Source organism: Pocillopora verrucosa, chromosome 5 (assembly GCF_036669915.1).
Source record: "Pocillopora verrucosa isolate sample1 chromosome 5, ASM3666991v2, whole genome shotgun sequence".
NCBI classification, from domain to species: Eukaryota; Metazoa; Cnidaria; class Anthozoa; order Scleractinia; family Pocilloporidae; genus Pocillopora; species Pocillopora verrucosa.
The window spans coordinates 25362208-25378692 of record NC_089316.1 but is presented as its reverse complement, the minus strand read 5'-3'; the positions used below and the strand labels follow the sequence as shown (position 1 = coordinate 25378692).

At 37.0% G+C, this 16485-nt stretch overlaps 2 long non-coding RNA genes across 2 annotated transcripts; one reads left to right on the top strand and one right to left on the bottom strand.

Annotated features, from left to right (window-relative positions):
* Positions 1–3581: 3581 nt before the first annotated feature.
* Positions 3582–6426, bottom strand: LOC131789834 (uncharacterized). The gene is made up of 3 exons (XR_010717581.1): positions 6261–6426; positions 5821–5901; positions 3582–4631 (listed from the first exon to the last, which is right to left on the bottom strand). It is a non-coding gene; the product is annotated as an uncharacterized lncRNA (long non-coding RNA).
* Positions 6427–9063: 2637 nt separating this feature from the next.
* LOC136281221 (uncharacterized) lies at positions 9064–13447 on the top strand. Its single transcript, XR_010717609.1, has 3 exons — positions 9064–12255; positions 12523–12559; positions 13073–13447. It is a non-coding gene; the product is annotated as an uncharacterized lncRNA (long non-coding RNA).
* Positions 13448–16485: the final 3038 nt, after the last annotated feature.

The following is a 16485-nucleotide window of genomic DNA, read 5'->3' as shown; positions in this document are numbered from 1 at the left end:
AATCGAGAGGTCCTGCCGAAAAATGGGGTCCAGTAAATAGATGAGCTGGTATACAACTAAATCATTAAACAAAACGAAGAACCTGTAGGTTAGGAAACCGTCATTGGGCTAAAATCAGTTTGCACAGCAATTTGTATCAAGCATAAAAGGTATAAATTCAAACTCTGTTCGAATACCACTTACAGCAATTTACTGACTAATATCACAATGTTTGCTTATTTTGTTGTCACTCATATTTGCATAACAACAGGCTAGTTGGACTTCTACGAAGACAGATGATACTTGACGCAGGGCAGTTTCTTTTCAGCTCAAAATAAACTATTATTCGCGGCCTCTTTCGCTTTCTTGGTTCTTATGAAGCTTTCAGCTATTTTTTAAATAAGGTAAAGCGCGGTCATCTTTGTGCAGGAAATCTGACAAACTAAAGCAACATGACTCTACGATTAAGCTGCGTTTTTCTTCTTCCATTTGTAGAATATAGGTAAGTTTGCATTCAAAACCTGTTCATCATCGACCGAAGCAACATTTACAATGCAGAGGGCTTGCATTTGTTAAACATTTATTAATCCTCAAATTGGTGACACGTTTCTTTTGAAATGATAAGTTCTTTTAAATTTACAAGTATTTTTTTCTGTCCGAATTAACATGTCAAAGTACTCTGACCACAAGGACTGTCTTTGTTTTCAGTGAAACTGTTATGAATGACGAAAATACCCGTCTGCACGTTCTCAAGTTTATTCTCAAGTAACACTCCGAAAACATGTGATCCAACAGATCATGTGATAACAACAACTACACAAGACAACCAACTAATCATATCATATCCCTTCGCAAGTCAGCCGGCTACTTCTTTGGATTTCGCTGTTTCCACCGGCGGCCGTGTCTTCCTCGCGGTATCAATACTACTATATTGAGCAGTTGGCGAGCTGAAGATTTTCGATTTTTCCTTTGATTAATGGTGTTAGAAGTTAGGGTTCATATTGTTGTGAATAAATAAGTTAATTATATTTTTTGCGAATTGTATGTTGATAAATGGATTTTAAAAAAATAGGGTATGATTTAAAAGTGATACGATATTATTATAGGATACAAAATATGATAAATGTGGATAAAAGATGAATGTTGTCGATACAGTGAATGTTGATATAGTTGTTCATTGATAACTTGTTGCATACATCATAAATGTGAGTTAGTTTTATGTTATGTTGATAGTATGTTAAAAAAAAAAAACAAAAGAAAAATGAGATTATATTCAGTGTAATTTATTAAGTTAGAGGAAAATCAATTCTTTCAATAACTCAACAAAGTCCAGTAAAGGCAGAAGATTCTTCACAACAAAACATTCAGACCTAGAAGAGCACAAAGACTTTAACAGCAAGAATGCTTTTTAACGTGATTCTTCACACAAGGAAAGTCCATCTTTTGTGAAGAACGATCCATTTAAAAACGAATTTTCATTCTTGGGTAAAAGACAATAACTTTCATGAGGAGAGTCAGAAACTGACATTCTTCCCAAACAAATATCGTGTCTCTAGAGAAGACAGTAATTCTTCCGATAAGCTTGCTTAAAAAATGAGATTCTGCTTAAATGGACATCATCTTGGAAGGAGAGCAGTGTTTCTTCTCAGAAGAATACCTCATTAATCCTATTTAGTGTAGGTGTTTCAGTTTGAAATCCAGTTTCTAAAGAGCCCTCAATTCAACCTAACACTCTAATTGATAGAATCAAGATGGCGTAGTTGCCTTGTTCATTTGCATCTAAATGTAGAATCAAATGTTATTTTTCTCGCACTGGCCAGGGACGGCAACAGCTCATACCTCTAAATTCGTGGGTGTACAGCATTAAAAAAAGTTTAAAAAAAAAATTGTAAGACGTCAGTTTATCCCAAACATGCTTTTCTTCCGAGAAGAAGTTTATTCTAGCGCGTATTGGCTTGGATGGAGTTTACGAAGGCCGCGATTTCTCGATATGCCTTAAATATCATGCACAACTTGGTACAGTTGCTTACTGCAGAGGCGCTCATATAAATAGTGGTGGGCGATCCTCCCTCTGACTTAAGAACTAGAACAAGTTTATAGCGCAGACCAACTTGCACAGTTTGGAGCATCTCAGGGTCTCACTGGGCTCATCACATTAGAAACCTTCAGCAAACTAATCGTAGAAGCGGGTGGTTATCACTCAGGTTAATTAAGGCCTGGGTCACCCTGTCTTTAACCCATATTTTCACAAAATTGAGAATAACTTGGCTATTTTGCGAGGGATTTTTCTCATACTTGGCAGAAATGTGTATCACTACCATCTCTCTCGGACTAAATTGTGGCAGCGTAATATGATACTCTCAACAGCCAAAAACAGTTAATTTAGGCGCCAAATTCGTCGGTTGCTTTCTTGAGCAAATTCCCACCACTAAACACAAGGCAAATCAAAATGCAGTTATCGCTATGAATATTTGAGACGTTTTTCATTGTTTTCCCACTTGGAATGGCTGCCAAAAAGAAGAGAGATGTGCTAGGCAGATTAAATCAAGTTTTGTCTCTGCGAAGCTGCTTCCTCTATCATGGTTTTCGCCCGAAAACATCTTAGCCTTTACCTGGTTCCAACCGCTATCAACGAAAGTAATCCCACAGGTTCCTATTTATTTGGAAAAAAGACAAATTAAAACTGTTTAAGAGGTGAGAATTTTGAAAACTCGTAGTCACGTAATTCAACTTAGTGTCCGCCATTTTGACACGCGAGTGTTCAGAAGCAATAATTTAACGGCTGATACACTACCAAATACTAATTGGAGCAATCTCAGATGTAATACAGGCAAACTTTGTATACTTTTGATGATATTTATTTCTTTTTCTCGTTTCTGAGGTCGATTGCATCTCTGTAAATCCAGGGTTAGATCGCCTTTGACAGTTCTAATAAAACACAATTGCAAATTTGGGCAGTAAGAATAAAGAACGTTTGTAATTTTATCCCAAGTAGTATCATATAACGAGACTGAATTAAAATTTTGGCGCAAAACTTGAAAGTTATCGCAAGATACACACACTGATTCCTTGAAACTCTTCAAGGTTTTATTCACTAACAACGGTACTACGCGATAACGAGCTAAGTGTATTCGTGTGAAACGAAAATGTCTGTCATTTTTAATTGTGGATTTGCAAGAGTTGCTGTAAAGGAGAGCTTTCGTAAGGTTGGAAGTGCTTCGGTTGAAACTAACCCTAGTGAAAAGTGGAAGAACTATCTTGCAGCGTTCGAGGGTGACAGTCAGGAAGTCTTTGCGGTCGAACGTTCCACCTACGTCAATAAATCCAAAGCAATTTACAGCTCTTTCCGAAAGATGAACTCAAAAGCCAGGGCCCAGTACCAAGACACGTTTTCAATGGTAAACTGGAAAGCTCTTAATGCAGCGCAGAAGAAACAGCACACACTGTCAAATTGTGGAGGTTGTCAAGTGCACTATTATGCCATTTTTTCCCTAGTGGAGAAACTTTCAAAACCCGAAAACTTTTAAAAGAGGCCCTTATTGAAAGTGGGGTGACACAAAGTAAAGTGAAACCAACGCAAAAAGCCATTAAAACTGCTGTAAAACACATTTATTCAAAAGTGAATGGCCACTTTGAGAAAATATTTAAAATAAGCTTTGCTGAAGCACAAACAAAAGTGAAGGAACTTCAGCTCCAAAAAAAGAAAGACGCAATTGAGAAAAAGCGGCAGCGTTGAGGAAGAGCACGCCAAGAAAAAAATAAAATCCAATGCTAATGTCTAGTCCATTTGGAGGAGGAGTAATGTTTCTAGTTACTTTGCAGTCATTTGCATGCCAAACAATGAGATCAACAATCTTCACCTTTACTTGTGTTGCAATCTAGCGTTTATTTAAGCACACTCTCTATAATATATTTGCCTTCATTTTCCAGTTTTTTAAAAGGAATGCAAGTACCAAATATTCCACTGTAAACTTAATCAATCATACTGAACTTCTTCCAACCAATGGACAGAATATAATACTGGGAGAAGGATCATATGGTCGATGCCTTCTGAGACAGTACACACGATTTGATATAGAGGTTGTGGAAAAACAGTCTGATGCAGGACACCACAGAGATAATGAAGGAGGCTCACATTATGCAGGCACTCGGACATAAAAATATCCCCACCATAATAGGTGTGCAGCTTCAAAAGCAGCCCATTTCCTTACTAATGGAGTTTAAAGGGGAAAACAATACATCTGTAACAATAAGCAAACTATTGTCTTGTCAGAAAAACAGTGCAACAATACAGAATGTGCAAAGCTCACTCATAACAAATGACTGGTTAATTATTTCACATGATTTGACAGAAGCCCTTTCACATATTCACACAAAAGGCTTTCTTCACTGTGATTTGAAGGCTAATAATGTTCTTGTGAGTAACAAACATGGCTACATCATCAATTTTGGAAAAGCATGTGACAGCTCCTTTCCTCCTACAAAGAAATACAGCATCTGTTACCCTCATATTGCTCCTGAGGTTGTTAATGGTTCTCCCTGTAGCAAAGCCAGTGATATTTTTTCCCTTGGTAAAATTCTGTTCAAAGTAGGTGTTAAGCAAAACATTCCACTTTTGGTTTCCATGGCTCAAGAATGTTTGGATGCCAGCCCTGTAAGAAGACCAACAACAACAGGCATTATGGGAACACTGGCTTCCATAATATCTCACTGAATACTATAAAGTTTAAGCAAGCGTTTCATGGGCCTGACACTGGGCAAATTGACTGGCTGGGAACATAATTTTTCCCGCATGTTGTGACTGACATAAATCAGAATCAAAACATATTTTGCCTGCTTACTTGTACATTTCCCATCACCTCAAAATCTTAATGAAACCTCTGTTTAAGAAAGTAATAATTAACACTCTAATCAGGTAAAGTGACCCTAGCCATGTCACGGCAGGAGTCTTTTTATTGGGCTTTGCAAGGTTAAAATTACAATGTATGTGCATGTCTTAAGCAAGTTTATGTGTGCCCTTGGTCTAAACTAATTTTGTACTTCTGCTTTACGAATTGTGAATGAATGTTAAAGGGACATTTTTAATAATGCACAGATAAGATGGCACATCTTTTATGAGTAGGGCTGAGAAGATAACACATCTTATACCAGTTTGTGTTTGCTCTTGTCACAAAAAAAAAAAAAACAGTGCCCCAATTGGGGCAACAGTAAGCACTGGTAATTAATCATGTCTTATCAACAAAGAGAGAAGGCTATGGTCAGAATCATATGCATGTATCAGAACTTTTGTGATGCATTTGAATTAAAAGATACTCCACTGGTGTAGTGGAATCATATGTATCAGAATCATATGCATGTATCAGAACTTTTGTGATGCATTTGAATTAAAAGATACTCCACTGGTGTAGTGGGTAGAATATTTACATTCAAATAGACACATATATCAATTACAAGTCCATCATTGACAATGATTGTTGCAATTATTACCGGTGAAAACTTAAAAACCAAACTGTTGACTATAATTAAAACTGATATAACACGATTTAAAAACCAAAAAAAAAATAGTTGTGTAGAATAACTGGAAGGACCTCTTCAAGAAAACAAATAGGGATAACAGTAAATAAAACTGGTTTTAATCAAGTAGATTCCCTTTGGAATCTGCAAGGGCTGGATGGTTTTCTGTGTGAGTAATTAAAATTATTATTATTATATATTTATAGCAATTCAGTAAGGGACCTCGGAATAAACTAACACACATTAGTACAGCTTCTTTCTATTAGTTTTCAAGGGACAATTTATGACAAGACAATCTGCATCTTACATGTCAGCAATTAAACTTACCTAACAACTGCTTTGGGGGATTACGTTTGTCAGTAAATTCATCTGCTTCTTGGAGAAATTGTTTCCAAAGCATTCAAAAGCCTAAATTTTGATAAACACCATAAGTTTACACATCATGATGTGATAGAGGATTATCAAGCTAAATTTAATTTCAAAATTGAATGGTATATCCACAATGAAACTTTTTTCTATGCATTTGTTACAAAACATAGTACTTTTTTCTATGCAAAAGTTACAAACATCGTAAAACGCTATTGAGCTCTAGAAATGAGCGCTATATTATAAATTCATGTTGCATTGTATTTGCAGTGAAATCAATGAACATGTTGAGAGCGGTTCTTAGAAGTCTTCGTAGGTTCAAAAGGGTTCTCTTTGGCTTTAAGATAGCGATATCGTGGCATTTTTTGAGGAAATGAAGATAGCAAAGAAAATGTCATCACCTTCGTATGATGTCTTCCTCTAGATTGTCGGATTCACCAGCGAAGATGGGAAAAACCAATGCAAAGCCGACACTTCAAAATGGCGGATGCCGTTCACGAACTACGCGATCTTGATTCCAAGTAACTATGGTTACTCGCGCAGTCCACGCGAATTCCGCGAACCTTGCTGGGGGGGGGGGGGGGGGCCCTGGAGGCGAATATCATTTTTGACCCAGGCCTTAATTAACCTGAGCAGCAACGCGCACAGATCTCTGAACGCATGCAGCGTTGCGGTTGTGTCTTCCGTTGTAGTTATGTCCTCACATCTAATAACCAATAGAATGCGGTTTTATTTCTTCCAATCAAAGTGCGTTGTGAACGTGTCTTCTGCGTGTCACTTCCCAACTAGGGGAGGGATGCAATGCAAAATTGTGAGACGATCGTTAAGTTTTCCGCGCTCGAAGTTTGAGAATTTCATGGGCAATTCTTGTTTCATGGGCTATCCTTGATGCCTTTTAGGACACATCGGATTGGTGAAAGATTAATATTCTTGTTGCGTTTTTAAGCGCGAAGTATTAGTGAAATTTTCTTCGATACGTTGGAAAGCTTACGAAGACGAGAATTTGACATTGCCTCGTAGCTTCCCTTATTGGTTTGGAGTGCGCTGGTGATCGAAGTTGTGCTTTTTTGTCGGAACTAGTAAAGTAAGGTAAGGTTTCGGTTGTATTTTATGCTAGTATTTTGTTACATTTAAATATTACAACAATTCTTCAAAGATCGCGTTCAAGTTTTGGGCTAAATACTGTAGATTTCATGTGACTGCATGGTGAAGCGTGCGAGTAACTACTAACCTGGATTCATTGAATCCTTCAGTGTCGAGGGCTGATTTTTTTATTTTGCGTGGGACATGCAAAACTAGATGTTACATAATTAAAAAACAGGGCAGATCTCGGTGTTTCAATGCCCAAAAAAATGTGTGATTTTCTCAATCTCATAGTGTCTACAATGATGGCTATTATGGATACAGAGGAAGACATGTATTCATTGTAAATGTATGGGACTACGCAAAAATTCAACCTCTAGTATGGTTGATGTCAAATATCACATATCCTGGAAAGTTAACTCACAAACTGCTAACACGTATGATGAAGATCTGATCTCTTTCATAAAGGATAGGGTGCTGTCTCCCAATGCTCTCCAGCAAGTAACAGTTGGGTTACAATGCATTTTCATTCTCTTTGCCCACCCAGAAGGGACAGAATTGCAGCAAAATTACTCTTCACTTAATAATAAGTGCTTTTCTATTTAAATCAGTGGCTGACATATGCCACTTTCTTTCTTTTGATCGATTTAGAATAAAGCCCCCTGTACTAAATTATAAGGAATATGTTAATAATATGTATGTTATATGTTACCACATTATACATACTTTTTCAACTATGTGTTACAAATAGTAAAATGAAATAAACACTAATTCATGCAGAAATGAATACTTAATTCAATACAGACTATTGCCTACTATTAGCAATTATTGCTCCTAAATGTGTTAGCAAGAACTTGGTCTTGTTGGCATTCATTGTGAGCATTTGTTGATCCGTATATCAGTGGAGAAACTCTCTGAAACTATCTTTGCTTAGAAAATACCAATCCTTTTACCCTTACTTAATTTCATTCATACAGGCATGGATGAGAACCAGCAGCAAAGCAAAGCAAACAAAAGTGCTGATGAGGTGGTAAGCTCTATTGTAAACATTTTCTTGCATTATTATGCACTAGTTATAAAAAGGTATATGTTGTGCTTAATTTATTGGTGTAAACATCATTTTCCTTTGGTTTTGTTAATGATATGAATGAAAAATGCATTTTGTGTAAAGAAAGATAAAATTTAGCTCCTAACCTAAGTTATGGTGAGATGATATGTCACTATCAATTTTGCCTCAGTCTATTAAAAGTAAAAGAATTACCGTAATTTCCGGTCGTTTACCCGCACGGCCGATTACCCGCACCGGCCGATTATTGCATACGGCGAAAAAAAAAGTCACCAGATTACCCGCACTGGTGGATAACCCGCACGTTGTTATTCAACTTTTTGGTGGCGAAAACGTGACATTAAGGTGATACATTTCAGTCTTTTAAAAGTTGTCTGATCCAACTTTCGAAAACTTCGAAGCGTCTTTGTCGAGTTTAAAGGTCAAAGAAATTCAGACGTGTGCACAATTCTGTGTCAATATTAGCATGTACTTTATTGATAAGATTATACAGTAAAAACACTAGCGGCCCATGCCCAAATCTCAACGTTTCATACTTGACAGAATGCGAATTTGTGGCCACATTTTGTGCGAGCGATCGTTCAGCGCCATGTTGATTTGTTGAAAAAAAGCTGGGTGAGTATTAAAAGTTGAATTATAAAGTACTGTCGGCGATTTCTGAAAAAATCGATATCTCCGGTTCTATTGGGCCTAACAAGTCCCTTAGAACGGGAAAATTCTCTTTAGCTCAAGCTAGTGTTAAATGGAAATTTGTTACTGATGCGCCGGATATCTATGGTTAATTTTTGTCACCATCAAGGTTTTGTTTTCACGCGTGCCGATAATTATTTGTTCGTCGCGCAACTAATTATGCGTGAAATAAACTCGAGTCGGCATCATGTTTTCGTGCCGCTTTGCGGCACTATTAACACAATAAATTTACTTGAGAGGTGGAAACGCATGTTGGTGATATTTTTTTTCAATTCAACTACCACTGGATTTTAAAATTGTCACATAACCCGCACCTCCCTATTACCCGCAGTGGCGCGCGTTTAATGCAAAATCAGCAGATTACCCGCGGGTAAACGACCGGAAATTACGGGGTAAACTAAGGATAAAACTAAACCACAGCATACCTATACTAAACCCTCAGCCTATTTGAATGAATATTACTTGTCAAGGAGCCAGACCCAACAAAAACTGGTTTCGTTCAACCCACCTGACAGAAAAGGTTCGACAGCTGATTCTGATAGACCAATACCTGCTCTTTAAGATAAGATACTATGTAGTCCCGAATTGTGGTACCGCTAACGAGATAAATGGGGCTTTATACCATGATATGACACTCAGCATGGAAACGAGGCTCAAACAGAAATTGACCTCAAATTTCATCTTCTTCCACTGAAGTGCCCCAAACCCTTCTGAAAAAATGATTATCATGTACCTGCCTACAATTTAAGCATTCACATGGTACGACAGCATGTCACGTGATTGTCACATGACCACTTTTTTGTCAAAAAGCAGTCTCCTTTGTTGATCCTAACATATTTCAAATTCTGCTGAGACTAGGGTAAAGGTCTTATCCAGGCTTTTCATCTTATGTGGCAACAGAGAAATCATGTACTTTCGAATTATGCTTAAAAAAAACATTTGGATGTGTAGAACTCCAGAAAATAGACAATATTAGTGCTGATGTCTCTTCCATCACTGTTTACATGGAAACGAGGCTGGAATAAACACAACCTCAAAACGGGTCAAATCTTTGAAATAAAGAGGGATGCTGTGAAAGTGTTAAAAGCATATGATTGCCGACATTTCTATGATAGCGTACAAAAATTTGATTCTATGCATATCTGCCAAAATGTCCAAACTTTATGTTTATTTCTGTTGATTTATGACAAAAATTAAAAAACGCAGAATTTACTGGTATTCTGCTGTACAGAGAGTGGATTCTGATTATTGAGCTAAAGACCTCATGTGGAACAATAGGTTTAGAAGCTTCTTTGAAATTCAAAGGGAAATGATGAGAGTGAAAGGTACTGGCAACAGCTCTTCACACTGAAAGCAGTAGGTATTTTTTAGTGGTGTTATTTTGTATATGTCAAAAGATGCAAGTTTGCAACATGTTCTAATTTCGTTACGTGTTAACTACAGCCACTGATATTAATCTGTTACAAATGCTTTGGTCTTGAAAATTACCCCTTAAGAAATTTGCTATCTTTACCAATCTGTGTCACATACTAAAGAGTTGTTGAATCGAGACTGTAAAACATCGATCAAAACCTTAATTTATTAGTTCGTTGTTTGGATCTGTATCGGAAATGATACTGCTAACAGTCAAACTCTGAGGGGAATGTATCTGTGCCTAGAGGTAATGATCTGATAAGTACAGTACGTGCAATTTGCAGACTGACATCAACAACAATAGTCACTCAGTGTTAGAGGCACTAGAATCATTGTCAGAGAGCAGCTCTTTATTCAGAGGATTGCAACATTCTTCATCTGCCATACATAAACAGGCCTTCGTACAAGGGAGGTTACTTTTCTTAAAGCAGCAACTACGCATGCATTCTGAAGTTGTGCAGCAGCATGTTGTTAGATCTGTCATGCCAAGAGTTCATTGCTGAAAACCACAGTGTTAGCTGCTCTAACCAACCGTTTGCGCAAGTTTGGCCGGATATGGCCCTGGAACAATCAATTGACCTTGAAACCAAGAAAAAGAGGGGCACAGTTGGTATGAGTAGAAAAGAAGATGCTGTAGACCGATGGTTCTTAACCGTTCATGAGCGAGCAGCTATGACACATGCACCAAAGGAGATGTGTGGTCTAGAAAACTCTGACCGCATTGGGACACAGGGAGGCTAAAGCCACAACGGTGAGCAGAGATGAGAGAGAAGGTCTGCAACATCTGGCCAGTTATCACAGAAATACCAAGACATTGTCACTAGTAAATTTCATCAGAACAGCTACACCAGAGTGGACCTGATTTTTGACCAGTATAGGCCTGTCTCAATTAAGGCAGGGGAACGCAGCAAGAGAGGAGAATCAAGCTCGTTTGAAATCAACATCCACGATGGATCCACACCAGTACCGAAGCAATGGTCAAGAGGGTTGTCCAAGGTGGAGGATTCAAGGATGGATTAAAAGCAGTGTGTCCAGTGTGTTTCCCTCTGTCAGAGGGCCTAAACGTGCTGGTATGTTCTTTCTTAACAACTCACAGAGAAAGGCAGCTAAGTTTTGTTTGTTCTTTGGGTTTGAGATGAATTTTTTCAGAAAATAGCTCCTTGACTATACTATTTTTTCTGGTGTTCACCCAATAGATTCAATCCACTCACAGACAAAGATGGCACCTGTGCATTTTACCATTACTCTTAGGCTAAGCCACTTGTAGAAAGCAATTTTTCACAAAACAACAACATTATGTATGCAAGGTTTAAATTTTTCAGACCTTTACTGCTTGTGTTTATGAGTGGTTCCAGTATTTTCTTGCACAAAGAGTTCTGGTTGAATGTATCAGTCGCCATGTTTTTTGGTATTGTGGTTTACAGTAATTGTTTTATGAAGTAACCTTCACCAATATTAATTTTGTGAACTTGTCACTGACAAAGAGCTAGTTCATGATTAGACATTGATTGTTTCATTGATTGCCGTGCTCTACATTTATCATTGAAGTACTAATTAACTCCTCTGCCATCAGTAATTGCATTAAAGATACTGTGTTAGAAATCTCAGCACTGTACCCCAAAATCTAATGTCGTCCTCAGCACAATTTCATTTTTTGAGCAAGGCAAAGGTAAAAATAAAACAAGACCACACAGACATCATCACAGAGACAACATTGCTATGTATAATGTTTATATAGTTAGTTACGTAAAAGGTACTCTATTCATTAATTCAGTGTCAATACTCTCCCTGGTAGCAGCTATAATTTTTAGCCAACTTGGGATATAGTGGCCTAAAATGGACCCTTTTGGACATCTGAACTTTTAAATTTCCAGGGGAAGGTTCCCCAGACTTTGTCATCCAAGTGGGAATAAATGGCTGCCACACTGTCATTTTGGTCCCTCCCAGCTGCTCAAACGTTGTCCCTCCTTTCCACAATCTTACCAAAGCCCCCATATGTGTAGTAATAAAAACAGCGAAGTGAAGTGTGCTATCTCAACAAGAGGTGATTTCTTGTTTTAAGAAGTGAGGTAAAATTGTTTGAATTTGTTTTTTCATTACAGCCACTCGAGTCTGTAAATGGAAAGAAACACTGAAAAATGATGGTAAGGAACACATTGCTTGCACTATAAAGTATTGAAAGTAATTTGCAACTCTCCATATTTGTTATTTATAATTGACATGCTTTGCATAGGTGTTGTGTGATTAGTGGAGAAGTTAACTGTATTTCAAAAATTAAATCACTTTAAATTGCAGTGAAAGCTACATGTATTACTTTTATAGTTATAAAAGTATCAAAGGTAACTTCTCTGAGAACCTTCCCCAGTGTCTGTGATATAGAAGTGTCCACTAAATATAGTTTCATTTATTAGGAAATGTGGGAAGAATAGTATGCAACTGATAATACAAGTAAGTACTGGAAAAGAATATTTATTCCTTGCTAGTAATCTCAGAACAGCTGTGTAGAGCTGGAAATTAACAGTGCTGGAATACAACAGTAAATCCTGCTGAGAAACTGAGAACGGCTGTGTGGGGCTGGAAATCAACAGTGCTGGAATACAACAGTTAACTCCTGCTGAGAAACTAAGAACAGCTGAGAGGGGCTGGAAAATAACAGTGCTAGAATACAACAGTTATCCACTACTGAAATTCAGAAACAGTATTGTACAGTAGTGTATCAAGCAGTTTACACTACATTTAAGGTGTCCTTGGAGAGGATACTTGCCTCCTTGGAGGGGTGAACGCCTTGAGTAGGCTATTCAATCAAAAATATGTATTTAAAGGTATTTTCAACCTTATTAGGGCCTTCTTGGCTCGATGTTCAACATGTCAGATGAACAACCCCTTGCCAACGCGAGTGCTTCCCCCTCCTTTCCCCATTAGATCTTTTCGCCCCCATTCTCATTTATATTTTTATTCCAGTTCGGTGTCACAAGTGTAGAGGGTTTGGCCATGTACGTGCCGAATGCCCGACGAGACGCGGCCCGGTTGTGCCCCACCAAGAAAAGCATGCGGCAGATCAAGCAAAGGAAGTGATAGTGAATAACTATCATTTTCACGCCTCTCTTGACAATGTAAAATTTCACTAATAAGTTTAGTGAGTTATCTTACATTGCCAAGAGGTTTATTGTATACTTTAATATTAATAATCAATTAAATTATAAACGTACACGTGATTTGTCAGTATTATAAATTTAATGTATATATATATATTTTTTTTTTTTACGTGAGCTTAATGATCTTGTTTAGGACAGCTATATTAGTACGTTAATGTGATCGGAAGACATTAAATATTTGGAAGAGAAACTTAAAACTTGTCCTTTGCTTACATAGATTTGTCTTTTGTTAAGCCCTACTAAGTGACTCTTGATGTCATGTCAAGTTCTCCATTGGTTACACAAGTAAACAGACACCATGTTGGAATGAGACGATAGTAGTTCATCCCAAGTCACCAAGGGCTTCTTTTGCACTCAACCCTTTAATTATTCTGTTACAATGTTTTATCTGACGGTGAATAGTACCCGTGGGCCTCTACGTTGATGTTCACTTTTTTGTCAAGCAAAGATAAATCAATAGTTTGCCGTCAATATATGCACATGCATCTGTGTATACAGAGACTTCTGGGGAAATTTCTCATGCCTGAAAACATTTTTAACGCTAAATTGACTTAAATTCCAAGGGTGTGAGGAATATGCAGACCCTTTTCAACAATCAGACCATCACAGTGGTGAAATATAACACCAAAACTTGCAGACTGATAAACTGATATTTTATAGGGAAGGCTACATTCTCTTTTCCAGCAAAATAATCTACTCAGACTCAGTGATATTTGTCAAATAATCCCCAGGCTTTGTGCAGGGGATTCCACAGTGTACCAGCTAAAATTATTGACTTCACCCTAGGGTAACCTTTCACTGAATGTGGAAATTCTCGAAAAATGAAACAAATTCTGACAATTTATCTAGCAAGTAGAATATATCTTAACATGCCAAATCCAATCTTCACCCCAATTTTCCATTTTCTCAATCAACTCTAGAAACGCGGGGTTAATTGTGACAATTCATCCTACAAGTAGATAATATCATAACTTTTCCATATCTAATCTTTAGCCCGATTTGTTCAATTAACTTTAGAAAAACGGGGTAAATCGTGACAATTTGAGTGGTTAATATCATGACTTGCAATATTCAATCTTTACCCTGATTTTCCATTTGTTCAGTGAATTCTAGAAAAACGGGATAAGTTCTGACAATTCATCACGCAAGTGGAATATAACCTTAGTTGTCATGTCAAATCTTTACCCCAATTTCTTTGTTTTAATGAATTAGTTCTAGAAAAACAGGGTAAACTCTGAGAATTCATAATACCCTTAGCTCCCATATGCCAACTTCACTCCGAGTTTCCAATTTTGCCATATCAAATCTTTACCCTAATTTTCCATTTTTTTTTCGTTTATTAGAGACAAAAAAGGTTAAATCTTACAATTAATCCCACATGTGGGATACATCATAGCTTTTCATAGTCAATCTTCACCCCGATTTTCCGTTTCTTGAGTAAATTCTGGAAAATGGGGTAAAATCTGAGTATTCATCCTATAAGTGGAATACATCCTAATATGTCACATTCAATCTTTGTCCCGGTCTTTTGCTTTTTTCCAAGAATTCTGTAAAAAATGGGGTAAAATCGGACAACTCATCCTACAAGTGAAACATATCCCAACTTGTTATACGTAAACTTTACCCGCTTTTCCACTGTTTTCAGAGAATTCTAAAAAAAAAATTCATCTCATAAAAGAATATATTTTAACGTGCCCAATGAATTTTTCAATGAATTCTGAAAACGGGCTAAATTGTGTCCAATCATCTTAAAATCGAAATAAATTATAACTCGGGACATCCCTAATTTTCCGTTTTTTTCTAATTAATTCCAGAAAAAGGGGGTTAATTCTGAGAATTCATCCCGTATGTGGAATACATTTTAAGTTTCCATATCCAATCTTCAACCTGACCTTCTGTTTTTATTTCAATGAGTTCCAGAAAAACGGGGTAAGTTATAAGAATTTATAGCGTAAATGGAATATATCCTACGTTATCATATCCAATCTTTACCCCGATTTTCCCTTTTTTTAATGAATTAATTCAAGAAAAACAGAGTAAACTCTGAGAATCCATGCTACAAGTGGATAATACCCGAAGTTCCCAAATGCCATCTTTGCCTCGATTTTCCATTTTTTTTAGTGAATTCTAGAGAGCAGGGGTAAATTCTGAGAATTCATCCTGCAAGTGGAATATAACCTGTACGTTGTCATGTCAAATCTTCCCTGATTTTCCTTTTTTTAATGAAGTAATTATACAAAAACGGGGTAAACTCTGAATTTATGCTAATAGCGGATAATTCTCGTAGTTCCCTTATGCCATCTTTACTCTGGTTTTGCAATTTTTTTTCAAGGAATTATAGAAATACGAGGTGAATTCTAGTAACTCATCCTCCAAGTGGAATATACTCTATTGACCTGCCACATTTAATCTCCTTTATCCCGATTTTCCATTTTTTTCAATGAATTATAGAAAAACGGGGCACATTCTGAAAATTCATCCTCCAAGTGGAATTTATCATGTTTATCCTACTGACTTGCCATATCCTATCTATACCCGATTTTCCATATTTTTTCAATAAATTCTAGAAAAACGGGGTACATTATGAGAATTCACGCTACAACTGAATAATACCCTAAGTTCCCATATGCCATCTTTACCCCGATTTTCCATGTCTTTTTCAGCGGTGCATTCTACGATTAGCGCTAATCGTTAGCCCCCCAAAATAAGGCAATACGCAATAATTTAATTGTAATTAGGAGTTTTTTATACCGCCCGCTTTCAGTTATTATTAACTTCCATAGAAATTCAAAACTTAAGCGCAACAACGTGCTATATCATATATTCTTCCTCTTTAATTGTAGTTATTCCCCAAAGAAGTCTCAATTAGAGACGAAACGCGTCCGAAATAAAAGAAGCCTACAACTACAAAAAGTGTTTCTTTGTGCGGCTCGCTAGTCTTAGTTTAAAATGAAAGATAGAAAAAATTACAAATTTTAAAAGAAGTTTATGTTCTTAGTGAATTCTAGAAAAGCGGGGTAAATTCTGAGAATTCGTCCTGCAAGTGGAATAGATCCTTGGGTGCCAAATCCAATCTTTAACCCGATTTTCCATTTTTTTTTCAATGAATTCTAGAAAAACGGTATGAATTTTAAGAATTCAGCCCGCAAGTGGCTAATACCCTCAGTTCCCATATGCCATCTTTACCCCGATTTTCCATTTGATCGGTGAATTTTAGAA